Source organism: Salvelinus alpinus, chromosome 36 (genome assembly GCF_045679555.1).
Source record: "Salvelinus alpinus chromosome 36, SLU_Salpinus.1, whole genome shotgun sequence".
Taxonomy (NCBI): domain Eukaryota; kingdom Metazoa; phylum Chordata; class Actinopteri; order Salmoniformes; family Salmonidae; genus Salvelinus; species Salvelinus alpinus.
In genome coordinates this window covers 2,765,635-2,782,668 of record NC_092121.1, presented here as the reverse complement: position 1 = coordinate 2,782,668, position 17,034 = coordinate 2,765,635, and the positions used below count along the sequence as shown (strand labels likewise).

At 43.4% G+C, this 17,034-nt stretch overlaps 1 protein-coding gene across 3 annotated transcripts in view; it reads right to left on the bottom strand.

The window, feature by feature from the left end:
* Positions 1 to 16,117, bottom strand: part of LOC139565444 (KAT8 regulatory NSL complex subunit 1-like) — an 87,291-nt gene extending 71,174 nt beyond the window's left edge. The window contains exon 1 of one of the 3 annotated variants that reach the window (XM_071385793.1): positions 15,691 to 16,117. The gene's annotated coding sequence lies outside the window, so the exon portion shown is untranslated. Of the gene's footprint in view, positions 1 to 13,107; positions 13,609 to 15,690 lie in introns of those variants that run through there. The other 2 variants (XM_071385792.1, XM_071385794.1) reach the window with 2 other exon arrangements.
* Between the last annotated feature and the right edge of the window lie 917 nt (positions 16,118 to 17,034).

Sequence of the window (17,034 nt, the reverse complement as noted above, 5' to 3'; positions counted from 1 at the left end):
CAAGAGACCAAACAGCCTCAGATCACGCGCTCAGATCAAGTTCAAGCCTCGGATTGGACAATGAAACACACACGCTCGCACCTGCACGCGATGTCCAGTCATGGCTGAAGCCAGCGCAAATTCCTACTATTTATGTGTCCAGGTTAAACGTGGGACATCCCTCATTATAAACAAACCTTTGGTTAAATTCATGGTATTGCATCATTTTCAGATCTATCAGAAGCGATTAATAGACAAAACAACAATGTAATTTATAGGGATGCATGAAATATCGGTGAACATATCGGAATCGGCCGATACTGATGTTGGCATTATTAGCTAATATCGACCGATTCCGATATGTTCACCGATATTTCATGCATCCCTATAAATTACATTGTTGTTTTGTCTATTAATCGCTTCTGATAGATCTGAAAATGATGCAATACCATGATGTCTAGATTAATGCCCATGTGCAAAACCGATGTCAAAGCTGACGTGCATACCTATATAACGTAGGTACATGATGTAATGACGCCACATAAAAATGTTGCGCTACAAGTGCTACACAGCATTCCTAACCTAGCCAACAATGTCTGCTATGTGGATTTAGCAGTCAACAAGTTGAGCAGTCATTTGAAAGAGTAAGAACATTTCAGTGAGACAACTCAAAGGCGAAATCCATTATAGCCAAGATAATGGAATTCATTGCCCTTGACAATCAACTGTTCTCTGTCATAGGTGATGTTGGCTTTCGCCAACTGGTTGAGCACCGGTACACATTACCAAGTGTGCTATTTTTCAGATGCTGCCCTGCCGGAGTTACACAGTTATAGCGTGACTGCTATTAGCTTCAAACATACTATGGAATGCCGCTTGGGTTGTTGCGTGTCAAAAAAAATACAGTAGCACTGTCAAAGCTGTACAAAAAAAGTCTGCAAACAAGCAAACAGCAGCCACGAATGATGTGTTTACAATATCGCAATGGTAATTAAGCATAATTTGTTCGACCACAACTTCTGGGGTAGCTAGCTTTAGCTTGGTACCTAGCCAGCACCAATACAACCAGCCTGAAAACAATGACCAGTAGAAACTGCAGTCATTTTCATTATTCTAGACAATGATTTAGGAATCCGTGTGAGTAAGTATTAGCTAGGTTGCCACTTGTTCGCCTATTGAAATTGAACTTCAGTTCATGAAAATAAATAGCTAGCCAGCTACTTAACCCGGTTGCCCAAAGCTAACGTTATAAGCAGCCAGCTAGCTTCATCTGGCTAGTGAGGCTCGACCGGACCGGGTTATGTGTTGTGAAGCTTGCCACAATAAGGATCAGGCACTAGGGTTGCAAAGAGTCGGAAATTTTCCATGGGAAGTTAAGCCCGGGAATTTTGCTTAAATTCATCAAAAAAAGTTAGCTTATAACAGTGAACCTTTTTTGTGGGATACACAAGGCAATTCTAGGTCTTGTGACATATTTTGGTTAAACTATCCCCAATTCAAATGGAATTGCAACCCTCTGCATGCACAGTGCATTTTCCCATCACATGTACAGCTGATTCTCAAGATCTTGCACACTAATGAGATGCTATCGAGCCCACACTACTACACTGTCTGAGCCAAGGACTACATGCTTTCTGGTAAGTTTTGATTACAATACTGGGTGAGGCGAAAATACTTTATTTGACATACATGATTTTTTGTTAACTAGTAAATAGTAGCCTACAGCAAAGTGTATTTAAATCATTTCTAACTTGTTAATTTCTGCTAGTTAGTTTTTGCTACCATGTGGGTTTTAGCTTGCTTGAGCCTGCTAACTGAGGAGTGTTAATTCCCCTGTTTCCATACTGGAAACAGGAGAATTATGCTTCATTTTAAAACATCGATCTTACAAAGGAGTTGTTTAATCTAACTGCTTAACTATTTATCTGTACATGGAATTGTATTTGTTGACTCATTTAAAAAAAAATCTTTACAGGAAAATGCCACGGGCACTATCTGATGTGTGGAGACATTTCACTGCTGCTAATGTAGAAGGAAAAGCTGTGTACATTTGCAAATACTGCAACAAAGATGCAGCATCATCTGGCAAAGTGCATGAAGTTCCCTCAGCGCTCACAACAAGCAACCTCTGACAAAAAGTCCCTCTACTTCTATTCGAGGTGAAAATTATGAATCAGACACCTTATCGATAGCAACAGCTCATGGTCCTTCTGGAATCAATAGTTTTTTTGACTCAATGGAGGAATGTAGTCAGAGAAATGCTGATGAATGTCTTGCTCGAGCTGTGTATGGAACTGGTTCACCTCTGATGCTCAAAGGCAATGTGAATTGGAAGAGATTTCTGAATGTTCTTCGCCCAGCATACACCCCTCCAACCAGACATGCTTTATCTACTCATTTGCTGGATGCAGAGTTCAACAGAGTTCAAGTGAAGGTCAAGCAAATCATAGAGAAAGCAGACTATTGCAATCATCTCTGATGGGTGGTCAAATGTTCTTGGGCAAGGAACAATTAACCACATCATCTCCACCCCAAGCAGTATTCTACAAGAGCACAGACACAAGGGACAACAGACACACCAGTCTACATCGCAGATGAGCTGAAGGCAGTCATCGATGGCTTTGAACCGCAGAAGGTATTTGCACTGGTCAGACAATGCTGCAAACATGAAGGCTGCTTGGTCTAAAGTGCAGGAGTCCTACCTTCACATCACACCCATTGGCTGTGCTGCTCATGCATTGATTTTGCTCCTCAAGGACATCATGGCACTGAAAACAATGGATACACTCTACAAGAGAGCCAAGGAAATAGTTAAGTATGTGAATGGGCATCAAGTTATAGCAGCAATCTACCTCACCAAGCAAAGCGAGATAAATAAGAGCACCACATTGAAGCTGCCCGGCAACACCCGTTGGGGTGGTGTTGTCATCACGTTAGACCGTCTCCTGGAGGGGAAGGATTCTCTCCAAGAAATGGCCATATCAGTCTGCCGATATGGACAGCCCCATCAAGAGGATCCTCCTGGATTATGTATTTTGGGAGACTGGTAAGCAACCTGAAACCTATAGCAGTAGCCATTGCACGGATTGAGGGAGACAATGCCATCCTGTCTGATGTTCAGACTCTGCTTGCAGATGTAAGAGAACAAATTTGTACTGCCCTGCCCACTTCACTGTTGCTCCAAGCAGAGGAAACTGCAGTTCTGAAATATATCAAAAAGCGTGAAGACTTCTGCCTGAAGCCCATACACACCACAGCGTACATGTTGGACCCCATGTATGCTGGCAAGAGCATCCTGTCTGGTACAGAGATCAACAAGGCCTATGGTGTCATCACTACCGTGTCTCGCCACCTTGGCCTGGAAGAGGGCAAGGTTCTTGGCAGTCTGGCGAAGTACACTTCTAAGCAAGGGCTTTGGGATGAAGATGAGATATGTTGGTACAACTGCCATGTTGCATTAGCCACCTGGTGGAAGGGACTTTGTAGATCTGAGGCTCTTTCCCCTGTTGCCTCCATCATCCTCCAAATCCCACCAACATCAGCCGCCTCAGAGCACAACTGGTCCTTGTTTGGGAACACACACACCAAAGGATACAACAGGCTGACCAATATAAGTGTTGAAAAATCGGTGGCCATCCAGGCAAATTCGATGGTTTTTCATCACTTCAAACGGAATGCGTTTGAAGTGATGATGCGCCGCCGAGAACAGCTAGCATGTCCAGCAAAGTACATAGCCAGTGGCACTCGCACACTTCGTGCAGATCAGCAGGCGGGGCTTTTTGTGGAAGCCAGACGAGACAATCGAAGGAGGATGCGGTGAGCAAAGTAACTGGGCTCGAATTTAGTCAAGCTTGCTCTATTTTGATTGATGCTTCTAATTGTGCATGTTATAAACAACTCTTTTTTTTGATGATGATTAAAGGTTATACTGGATTTATGTATTTTTTCCCAATGCTACATTCATGTGGCAGACCTAACTTGATTGACCCTCTTTTTACAAGGCCTGGTCTATGAGAGGACTAATCACATTTGTATGAATATTTTGTTAATGCCTAGGCTATAAAGATGCATTCAGGCAATTAATATAAATCCACTAGTGTTATATAATTACACTATTAGTTTGTGTTTCTTACATCTGCAAACAGCTAGTTTGTCTTTTCTTAGCAAGTAGGGCCTAAATCTTGTTAGCTGCTTAATGCTAATCGCTAGCTAGCTAATAAATGTACTGAGTCAGCACAAACATAATTAGCTATTTAGCCTGATAATACCAGTGATGGTGTAGACTTAAAATCAGTATGTTGTTTGTGCAACAGTATCTTCTAAATCAAAGAAGAATACGCAAAGCAAGAATACGTTAGCTACATGAAGTAGCTAAGAGAAAACATTCAATGTAGCCAAAGATTATAGGGTCCCTTAAGAAACACTTATCAACACTTTGGTTCCTACCCTGTTGCAATAACTCCGCCCTGGCATTTTCATTCGTGTCATGTCAATGCACTGTATTCAAAGTGCCCACTATTATATTCTAACTATAGAATTAGAATTGCCATAATGCCAACAGTTCACCCAAGTATTTTGCACAAAATCGCAAGTCAAATCGCAATTGTAACATTGGGTTAACAATAAGGCCTACATGTTTTGTGGTGGAGTTCCAAATTAAGCAGCAGCAGCTGAAAAGATGAGCTCCTACAAATATTGAAATTTAAATGTTTTTTTTTAGAGTAAAGTACATCGAAAAAAAATCAAAAGAAAACTGCAAACTGAATAGGAGACCAAACAAGCAGCAAACAAAGAAGAAAGGCTTTTGAAAAAGTAACAATTTTTCATAAAATTATACCGTTTTCTTAGCTAGCTAAGTTGTTTACCTGTTGCTAGGCAGTTGCTAGGGACATTCCTGAAAGAAGCTAGCTAGCTAACAAGGAGTGTCTAGTTGGCAGAAGAGAAGAAGGGACAAAGAAGGGACAAAGTGGGACAAAATAAGGACAGAAGAAAAGGGAAAGGGGACATTAAGGTGAAGCAGTCCTCTAAAGACACAAAAGACAATAATACAAGAAACAACACTTCTATTGCCTCTCCCTCTACGATACGCACTTCCGGTTTGGAGCGAGTAGTTGCATTCCGCTTTGCTCCACAGGTAGTATTACAGGTAGTATTACATTTCATTTCATTACAGTACAACAGTTTGATTTGTTTGATCTTAGCTGGCTACATAGCCGTCTTTGTATCCAAGATAATTGTGTAGTCTAGAGTAATTGTCGAGGTTACCTAGCCAGTTAGAGGTTACCTAGCCAGCTACACTTTCAAACAAAGTCAACAACGCAGCCACTGCTAGCTAGCCTATTTCACCAGCCAGCAGTATTATATCATTTTAGTCAATAAGATTTTTTGCAACGTAAGCTTAACTTTCTGAACATTCGAGACGTGTAGTCCACTTGTCATTCCAATCTCCTTTGCATTAGCGTAGCCTCTTCTGTAGCCTGTCAATTATGTGTCTGTCTATCCCTGTTCTCTCCTCTCTGCACAGACCATACAAACGCTTCACACCGCGTGGCCGCTGCTACTCTAACCTGGTGGTCCCAGCGCGCACGACCCACGTGGAGTTCCAGGTCTCAGGCAGCCTCTGGAACTGCCGATCTGCGGCCAACAAGGCAGAGTTCATCTCAGCCTATGCTTCCCTCCAGTCCCTCGACTTCTTGGCACTGACGGAAACATGGATTACCACTGATAACACTGCTACTCCTACTGCTCTCTCCTCGTCTGCCCACGTGTTCTCGCACACCCCGAGAGCTTCTGGTCAGCGGGGTGGTGGCACTGGGATCCTCATCTCTCCCAAGTGGACATTCTCTCTTTCTCCCCTGACCCATCTGTCTATCGCCTCCTTTGAATTCCATGCTGTCACAGTTACCAGCCCTTTCAAGCTTAACATCCTTATCATTTATCGCCCTCCAGGTTCCCTTGGAGAGTTCATCAATGAGCTTGACGCCCTGATAAGTTCCTTTCCTGAGGATGGCTCACCTCTCACAGTTCTGGGTGACTTTAACCTCCCCACGTCTACCTTTGACTCATTCCTCTCTGCCTCCTTCTTTCCACTCCTCTCCTCTTTTGACCTCACCCTCTCACCTTCCCCCCCTACTCACAAGGCAGGCAATACGCTTGACCTCATCTTTACTAGATGCTGTTCTTCCACTAATCTCATTGCAACTCCCCTCCAAGTCTCCGACCACTACCTTGTATCCTTTTCCCTCTCGCTCTCATCCAACACTTCCCACACTGCCCCTACTCGGATGGTATCGCGCCGTCCCAACCTTCGCTCTCTCTCCCCCGCTACTCTCTCCTCTTCCATCCTATCATCTCTTCCCTCTGCTCAAACCTTCTCCAACCTATCTCCTGATTCTGCCTCCTCAACCCTCCTCTCCTCCCTTTCTGCATCCTTTGACTCTCTATGTCCCCTATCCTCCAGGCCGGCTCGGTCCTCCCCTCCTGCTCCGTGGCTCGACGACTCATTGCGAGCTCACAGAACAGGGCTCCGGGCAGCCGAGCGGAAATGGAGGAAAACTCGCCTCCCTGCGGACCTGGCATCCTTTCACTCCCTCCTCTCTACATTCTCCTCTTCTGTCTCTGCTGCTAAAGCCAATTTCTACCACTCTAAATTCCAAGCATCTGCCTCTAACCCTAGGAAGCTCTTTGCCACCTTCTCCTCCCTCCTGAATCCTCCTCCCCCCTCCTCCCTCTCTGCTGATGACTTCGTCAACCATTTTGAAAAGAAGGTCGACTACATCCGATCCTCGTTTGCTAAGTCAAACGACACCGCTGGTTCTGCTCACACTGCCCTACCCTGTGCTTTGACCTCTTTCTCCCCTCTCTCTCCAGATTAAATCTTGCGTCTTGTGACGGCCGGCCGCCCAACAACCTGCCCGCTTGACCCTATCCCCTCCTCTCTTCTCCAGACCATTTCCGGAGACCTTCTCCCTTACCTCACCTCGCTCATCAACTCATCCTTGACCGCTGGCTACGTCCCTTCCGTCTTCAAGAGAGCGAGAGTTGCACCCCTTCTGAAAAAACCTACACTCGATCCCTCCGATGTCAACAACTACAGACCAGTATCCCTTCTTTCTTTTCTCTCCAAAACTCTTGAACGTGCCGTCCTTGGCCAGCTCTCCTGCTATCTCTCTCAGAATGACCTTCTTGATCCAAATCAGTCAGGTTTCAAGACTAGTCATTCAACTGAGACTGCTCTTCTCTGTGTCACGGAGGCGCTCCGCACTGCTAAAGCTAACTCTCTCTCCTCTGCTCTCATCCTTCTAGACCTATCGGCTGCCTTTGATACTGTGAACCATCAGATCCTCCTCTCCACCCTCTCCGAGCTGGGCATCTCCGGCGCGGCCCACGCTTGGATTGCGTCCTACCTGACAGGTCGCTCCTACCAGGTGGCGTGGCGAGAATCTGTCTCCGCACCACGTGCTCTCACCACTGGTGTCCCCCAGGGCTCTGTTCTAGGCCCTCTCCTATTCTCGCTATACACCAAGTCACTTGGCTCTGTCATATCCTCACATGGTCTCTCCTATCATTGCTATGCAGACGACACACAATTAATCTTCTCCTTTCCCCCCTCTGATAACCAGGTGGTGAATCGCATCTCTGCATGTCTGGCAGACATATCAGTGTGGATGACGGATCACCACCTCAAGCTGAACCTCGGCAAGACGGAGCTGCTCTTCCTCCCGGGGAAGGACTGCCCGTTCCATGATCTCGCCATCACGGTTGACAACTCCATTGTGTCCTCCTCCCAGAGTGCTAAGAACCTTGGCGTGATCCTGGACAACACCCTGTCGTTCTCAACTAACATCAAGGCGGTGACCCGTTCCTGTAGGTTCATGCTCTACAACATTCGCAGAGTACGACCCTGCCTCACGCAGGAAGCGGCGCAGGTCCTAATCCAGGCACTTGTCATCTCCCGTCTGGATTACTGCAACTCGCTGTTGGCTGGGCTCCCTGCCTGTGCCATTAAACCCCTACAACTCATCCAGAACGCCGCAGCCCGTCTGGTGTTCAACTTTCCCAAGTTCTCTCACGTCACCCCGCTCCTCCGCTCTCTCCACTGGCTTCCAGTTGAAGCTCGCATCCGCTACAAGACCATGGTACTTGCCTACGGAGCTGTGAGGGGAACGGCACCTCCGTACCTTCAGGCTCTGATCAGGCCCTACACCCAAACAAGGGCACTGCGTTCATCCACCTCTGGCCTGCTCGCCTCCCTACCTCTGAGGAAGTACAGTTCCCGCTCAGCCCAGTCAAAACTGTTCGCTGCTCTGGCACCTCAATGGTGGAACAAACTCCCTCACGACGCCAGGTCAGCGGAGTCAATCACCACCTTCCGGAGACACCTGAAACCCCACCTCTTTAAGGAATACCTAGGATAGGATAAAGTAATCCTTCTAACCCCCCCCCCCTTAAAAGAGTTAGATGCACTATTGTAAAGTGGTTGTTCCACTGGATATCATAAGGTGAATGCACCAATTTGTAAGTCGCTCTGGATAAGAGCGTCTGCTAAATGACTTAAATGTAAATGTAAATGTAATGTTTTGCCCATATCATGCAGCCCAACGTGGCAGTGTGGAAATGATCTCAAATGAGCGCAGGAAATACAGAATTTGGGGGGGGGGGTTTAATTGAACAGTACAAACAAGCAGAATGGAGAAAGAACCATTAAAATCACTTAAAATGTATGTGTTGCTACCCTTGGGCCACACAATACTCACAAAGCATATTTAGAACTAGTATTATTCAAAAACATACAATACTGTCAAATACCCAACAATTTTTTTATACCATATGATATTTTGGCCATGTCGCCCAACCCTACTTCTACCATGGGCAAATACCTAGGCCTAGATACATTTTTGTTCAAACCAAAAGGGGTGTAGTCAAAAAGTGATTGAAATCATATGGAACGACCCAGGGAGGAAGGGAAGCATGTCGTTTTGTGCAGTTTTAATTGGGCCATTAGGCCATCAGGGAGCACAGGCCACATCACACTGAACTTTAGACTATAGGTCGGGTTCAACCCGTGGGTATACTCACTCCTCTCCTCATACACAGTGCAGCGCACCTGGTTTTGTAAACACTGTGCCAGTGGTTTCTGCCTTTGAAGTCTCTTAATCGTTCAGGTTTCTCCACGAGAAGGGAAAAAAGCTACAGAAATACACAACAGAAAACCACAATTGGGTCTGAAAAGAATTCAGAGTTTCCTCTGTTCCTCTAATCTCAAACATTGAGATTTCAACCAGTTGTCTGAGGTACTACCAAGCTGGGGCAATTAGTTGACCGTAGGGTTTTAAAAAAACACAAAAATAAAAGCCAGTGTCTGAATAGGCTAACTGGCATAGAGAGAAGTAAAACTCTGAGGAACCAGCAAACCTATGGTGTGTTTCTGTGTTCCACAATTCACCCGATGATATATGATGCATATGGATCCACTTCCAGACTGGTTTGGTGGCTTCAGCACAGGAGCGAATGGGGGCCCGTGTGTCAGTCGAGCTACTCCCTGCTGAGCCTACCAGTGGTCAGGCTTCCTCTTGACCCTGTCCTGACCTCTAGGATCTGGGCAACTCGCTTGTCTGAAGTTAGGCCTGGAAGGGTGAAACACTTTGGCCTTTAACATCCTACTGAGGAGCCATGACAAGTTTAGGCAGGAGTCTGGTAAATTAGCCCATTGCCCTTAGCCCATATTCCGCCCCCCTCCCTTTTTAATCAAAGTTTATTTGGGGATTTAAGTCATTTTCTCCTCTGGTTTCTCTTCAGGCCATGTACATTGTTGAATGGGGTTGATTTATTTTTCCTGCTTCTCCCACGTGGCTGGCTGGTCCATGTTTCTCTTATGTGAGGGGGCGGGGGGAAAAAGGGAAAAAAACATTCAGGAATGGAGCATTCTGGGAGGAGAGTGAACAAAGGTATTGTTTCAGGTGTGTTCCATGCAAGGTTGAGTTCAGAGGGAGGCACTGCCCCTTGGTTTGAGATGGATTGAGGTGGAGGGAGGGGATGTTGGCTTGAGGGCATGAAATAGGAGGTTGTGTGTGTCTGAATGTACTTGGCCTTGGCAGACTAGGCTTTCACTATCAAAACAGCCAGCAACGGTGTTGTTTTAGTCAGCCAAATGTCACCCTTCAGCTCTTCCTCCAGTCAGGATTCCAGGAAAGAGACTAGTGTATGTGTCCACATAAGCGACAGATCAAGTATATGCCAAACCAAGTTGTAAAATACCTGCAACCCAAAAACATGAGCAACAACAACTGCTTCTACAAAAAAACACAACAGCAGATCATTTAGATGCATGAATAAAGCTGTGATTGCTCAGACCGATTTCAAGTGTCTGACTGGAACAGATTATTCATCATGAGCTGAAGTCTTCAGAGAAGCCAGACATTAACCGCCTGAGGGGGCCTGAACAATACCAAGTAATAACATCAGTAATACCAACAGGTTCTGCTTTCATCTCGCCAACTCAATAGTCTGACAGGATAAATCCCAAACCCAGTGCGCCTATGAAAACACACTGCAGATCCGTACATATAGATTTGCATAATAATCAGAAATAGGCCTACATTTAGGCCTAACCAGAGAAACAGATGTTGCTTTATGTACATTATGGTCTGTAGCCTACAGCAGTAACCAGCCATACCTCTATTGGTTGTTTCCGGGCAACTTGGCCTCTATATTGATTGGTTAGACGCAAAATTAGGACATAGAAGGATCTAAAATATAGGCTGAGGAAATTGCCATATGCTCCAAGTGGCTAGGTGCTAGGATAGCCTAAATCAAGGCCAAAAAAGTATACACATACCTTTGTAATAACTTACAGCAGGACTATTTCTTAGTCCACAATATGGTCTTACATAATGCAACATTTCTTACTTAAAATGCAACCAGCAAACCATAATAATTTCATACTTTCAGTTGGCACTGGCAGTATCTAACATTTGCAACAATGAGCCAATTTTCTTGGGAGTGGAATGCCCTGGAAAACTGATTAAAGTGGGGCACCGTGCCCCTAAAATAAGGGTATCATTGCTGGGAAGGACAAAATCTGAGTGGGTGGCTTTTATCCATTCATGTTATTGAGTACCCTCCTCTGGGTCAACCAACATCCTCCAAATTCATAAACTAGATACTTGTTGTGTTAGGGTTGATCCAATACCACACACATACGTCTGGAAGAGGGCTGATAGGATTCCATCCAGATCTACAGGGTCAATGGAGGGGGGGGGGGGTCTTGCTTTGTCAAGTGTGACATATCAAAACAAATAAGAGGAGTGAAAACAGGCAGTGAGAGGACTCACACTTTCAGCAGCACCTTCTCCCAGTCCTACACCATATCATACAGGCTAGGGAGGGGCCATGTAATCTGAGTGAACAGTTCTCCATTAAATTGGGTATAACATGGAGCCAGGCCTGAGCTAGCCGAGCCATCGGTCCAACTCAGCAGCAGGCGAGTCGCTCATCACCCTCTACTCATATAATGTCTCTTTGACTCCAACATGTGGGCTGCAATGGGGACAGGGCGTGGGGGACCCTGTCTGGCCAATATGAGCAATCAGTAGGCTTTTTTCTCTCTATGCTCCAGTCAGGGCTAGTCCCGCTTATGTGTATTTAACCTCCTGAAACCATTTCCCGAAAAGCACGTCACCCAGACCCTGAGCTCTCTTGAAATTCAGTCAATGGATTTGCAATCTGCAGAGGCCCCAGTACAGCAGCAGAGCACAACAGTCAAGGCCTCACTAGCTCAGCTACATCAAGAGTGTACTGTAGTGTAGAGTACCCGCCCATAATGACAGCAAACAATCATCAGGAAGATAAACTCCCCCTCACCACAAGACGAACATTGGTGAGATTATTTGATCTTGGAGCAAGTTCACACATCAGAAAATGACAGCATTGAAGTGCTGAGATCACATATGATACAAGGATATGCAATTTAACACATTATATAATGGAAACCTACAGATCTTGTAACACACTAACCAGGGATTGAGCAGGTTAGTGTGCAATTAAAGGGATTCACATGAACACAGTTCCTGGTTGATAAAGGGATGGGACAAAATTACAGTATCTGCACTGACGTTAGACAGTATACAAGCACATAGGAAACGGTTGAGATCATGGCATGGCAAAACCTTGATGTGTTGATAATGAATTCAATGATTATATTGTTCATTGTTTTTTTCTAGCGGCCTTGTGTATATCGCTAAATCATAATTTAGGCGAAATTGTACAATTATTTAGCAAACTATCTTGGTTTCTACTGAAGAAATTAAATTATTTTGATATAACAATAGTAGAAAAACGTGGCGCCTGCAACTGCCAGTGGCTGCGCCATTATGAAAACCTCGCCATAAATTACTAAATTGGAAATGTATCCAAAATGATTACAATGTAATCTATGCGACAACGCATTTTCTAGGTTAACGTTGAAGGATTGCGAAAATGGTTCCCCTCTCACACGATTGCGATCATTCGATAGAATTGCCTGGGTGTGTACATTATGCACGATTAAGTTTAGAATGCGGTGGCGCAGAGATGCATTATATAGTAGGCAATACAGCAAGCTTGCAAACTAGGTTTTTAGACGGCCTATGCCAGTAGACTGACTAGGGGTAATTTGGATACTCAATCAAGAGCTTCGGTGAATAAGGCTTGACATTGACACAATTCTATCTGGTACAGTTAAATGCTATTACCAATGTTTTATGATTATGTCTCGCCAGCTGTATTTTCCCTCGCACTCTCCCATAATTTACGAATATCATGGCTCATCTTGACTGGTTAGTTGTAGATTACTATAATGGTGTACCCTTGGCAGCAGAACATCCAGCTAATGCAGTAAAATAGTAACAAACCTAACGTTACCTACACTGTCTGTAACTAACGCCAGAACTTGGATTTGAAATGAAGGTAGACCCGGCTATGGATTTTTTATTTATTTAAATCACACAAAAAAGGTTGTGCATTACTATTAATGCGAGATGACTGGTGTGTAGGTTACCTAACAAGTTAAACGCTAAATGATGTTGCACGATTTCAAAGTTATTTTTTACTACGGAGTTAAAAGTAACAAAGAAAAAAGGAGGAACCTACCACGTGATGAGGAGCCGAGTCCGGGTTATTTTTTTTTAGAAACAAATCCCGCACTTTGATAGTAATTTCATCAAAGAAACAAAATATGTGGGAAAACAAATTATTCGAGAATGCCCCTTCACAAAATCCGTCTCGTGCGTTCCAAATTGGGTAACCCCGTGTTGCTCCCGGAATCACGAAATGGGCGAAACAACGAGTAGTTGAGGAACCGAGTCAGCTTGCTCTCTTCTCTTTGCAATTATTAATGCTCAGTCTAGTTTATTTCAAAGGCGGTTTTATTCAAATCGAATTGGTCTTGTCATTTTCCCCAACGCCATTTATCGACGACTTGTTATGTATTTACCCCGGTAATCCGTTTTTATTGTTGCCGTTTTAGGGAGAGCGTCACACAGAAAATGGCGGCTCGCTCCTCTCCCTCGGATTTCAAGTCTGACAAACAGAACCCGAGAGCAAAGCCGCGGCGGGAGACATTCCTCACACTCGCCACTAGTGGAACGTCAGCATGTCTCCGCTAGAGGGAGCCAAAGTCAAGCGTTCCATTTTCTACATGTCTGAAACTGGGTTGCTGTGTCTTCCATCATGGCTCAATTAAATCGTGACTTGCAGTTATTACATTTCACGCAAGAGCCGGAATGGATACAGTTTCATTATAACCCCGAATCAAAACATGTGGTTCTGAAGGATTAGAGAAAGTGAATGGTTATGGGATCATAACCAGGACAAGGACACACGGTTAGTTATAAATATCTATGATGCTACCCTGCAATATGATAGCGTGTGCGTCAAAGCATTCCCCTATGGGAAACACTCTTTCCACACCAATTCGATACCAAAGTGACTTTTTCATAGCAGGTTAGGAGAACTTACACAGCAGGTTAGGATAATTAATGTAGCAGGTTAGGAGACTGAGGTTAAGGTTAGGAAAATAGTTTGAGAAAATGGTTTCCTAACCTGCTACGAAAATCACCTTGTATCTATGTGTCATTAAAAGAGTGTGTCCCATTCCCCCCATAGAGGAAATATATGGGTGTTGTATAGAATTCTAATGTAAGGCCAGGGGGAACCGAAGAACACAACACCCTTTCTGCAATGCAACATAGCCGATTCTGTTTGCTCCAAATGAAAACTAGAGTTTCTTCTGAAAAAATTCAGGTAGGTCTCGCCCCGTTTGGTTCTGTTTGCTTCCGTTTGGTTCTTGAACAGTAAACCATTTCTGTTGCAAGACAATGAATACACCCCTGCCTTCTCAACAAAGCCCAATATGGGAAAAAAAAAAAAAACTTCCCCTGGCCCCGTACCATTTTTGTGTGCAGATCTGAAGGTAACACTGGCACCCCAATGGTGGAACAAACTCCCTCACGACGCCAGGTCAGCGGAGTCAATCACCACCTTCCGGAGACACCTGAAACCCCACCTCTTTAAGGAATACCTAGGATAGGATAAAGTAATCCTTCTAACCCCCCCCCCCTTAAAAGAGTTAGATGCACTATTGTAAAGTGGTTGTTCCACTGGATATCATAAGGTGAATGCACCAATTTGTAAGTCGCTCTGGATAAGAGCGTCTGCTAAATGACTTAAATGTAATGTAACAGATTGGTTACAGTTACACGGGTAGCCTAAAGAGAGCAATAGTTATGGCGTCACTTTGTAGGCACTAACTCTGCCATGGTTCATTGGACAAAGTCTGAGTTTTGTAGGGTTTTTGGATAAACCCAGAAAATTAGGTCTATGGTAAACACAGGCTTAGGAGATCTTATACATTTTGGTCTATGAGAATCTATATCAGCTAACGTCACTTTTTGTGAATTTTGAAGAATTTATGTAATAAAAAAAAGCATAAAAAAGGCTTCATAATTCATAAAGGTCATGTTAACTGACTGATATTATCTCATAGAACAAAATGTATAAGATCTCCTAAACCTGTGTTAACCTCAGACCTTATTTTCAGTGTTTATCCCAAAACCTTATTCTTTCCCCCATAAGAATGGCTGAATGAACCAGAGGTAACTCATTCCCGGTTTTTAGGACTACAAACTGGCGATCTCTATATAGGCAAAGGATGGTCCTGTGACCTCTAGGAAAATCTAATTACAATCCTTCACTATATTACTTACAAATCCTGTTCCTTTCATTTGGCAAACGCAAAACTACTTACGGTTTCAGACAACAATCAACATCTATATATGGATGTCATATCCCCTGCCTTATGATCACCGCCATTGATATTCCACCTGTTCTGCAACTGTTCACTCTACTAATGTGCTATTCTGCCATCTAGTGGTCTTTAGTAGAGTTAACACCCCCTATCTTGGATAAACCACCCCTCCACCTGTGTCAGCATCTGACTCCAGCACCATATTTCTGTAGCAGTCTTTAGGTTGCTATGCCAGACAGTGACACAATATTATAGTGATACATCATTTCAGATTATAGTGAAATGCCAACCATAGTCATTTATGGAACAATGCACTTTGGAAATCTGTCCAAAGATATTAAACGAAGCTCTATGAATGAAATAGCTCTATGCATGATGATGATACATAATCAATACTTTATCATGAAACACATGTTGTGTATACATACCTTGCAATAGCAAAGCTCACCTCCCACCAAATCCATCCTTAGGGGAAAAATATCCACTGTGTATTCCAGGTACAGTGCATTCAGAAAGTATTCAAACCCCTTCACTTTTTCCACATTTTGTTGCATGACAGCCTTATTCTAAAATGTATTAAATCGTCCCCACCCCCTCAATCTACACACAATACTACATAATGACAAAGTAAAAAATTGTTTTTAGAAACTCTATTTTTTGTACGTTTTATTTTTATACATTTGCAAACATTTCTAAAAACCTGTTTTCGCTTTGTCATTATGGGGTATTGGGTGTAGGTTGAGGGGGAAAAAAATATGTAATACATTTTAGAACAAGGCGTAACAAAATGTGGAAAAAGTGAAGGGGTCTGAATACTTTTCAAATGCACTGTAACTTCCACAAGGTAATCCCTCCAGTTCTTTGTCCAAGGGACCTGTACACACAAACAAATTGCATTATAAATCAATAATATATAATAATATACCTATAAATCATTTGACTGACACAGGCCTACTTGGTATGGCACTACAAAGAATGTCTAAAAACACTATGTACAGAACATTGATTTATTTTTGTTGATCTGGGTCTATATGACAATCATAATATATTTATAGAATGACCTGGCATTGTGCCATATTCTAAAATTATTCTGCAAATTATCTTGTTGAATTTTGGTGAACATTTACGTGCAACTACAGTAACACTAGACTAGGGCACAATCTCCCAGTCTTTTAAATTAAGAATAAACTGTATTGAATTCAGACTCAATAGTCTGTTAGCTTGACTGATTTTATTGTGGAAACGGGCTGTAGCCCATAATCAACTATGTTGGCTAGCTAATAGCTAGCGAACTGGCTAACAAACTCCACGGCCCTTGTTCTAAGTAAGTTAGCTAGCGCGGCTAGCATAACTTGCTAGCAATCCTTGCGCTAAAATCTATTACTACTTTATAAACGTAGCAAACCATACACAATATCATGCACTGTGACTTACTGTGCGAAATTATACTGTAAATATTTTACAATGTTACACAACTATTATTTACTATATAGTGTATATAATTTTGCAAGTGTGTGCCTACTGTACGACACCCGAAGAACGATAGCTAGCTAACGTTAGCTAGATACACTATTTGGCCTGTTGACTGCAACCCCACAGTAACGTTCGCAGTTTTACCTTTGCATTTCAAACTGGATCATTAAATAAATCAATAACATACAAGATAACACACTTCAATCCCATCTCTATTCATTTTATCTTCTAATATAATCCGTTTTGTAAAATTACCTGAGATAAACTGAGTTTTAACATGACAGAGTCAAGACTTCATG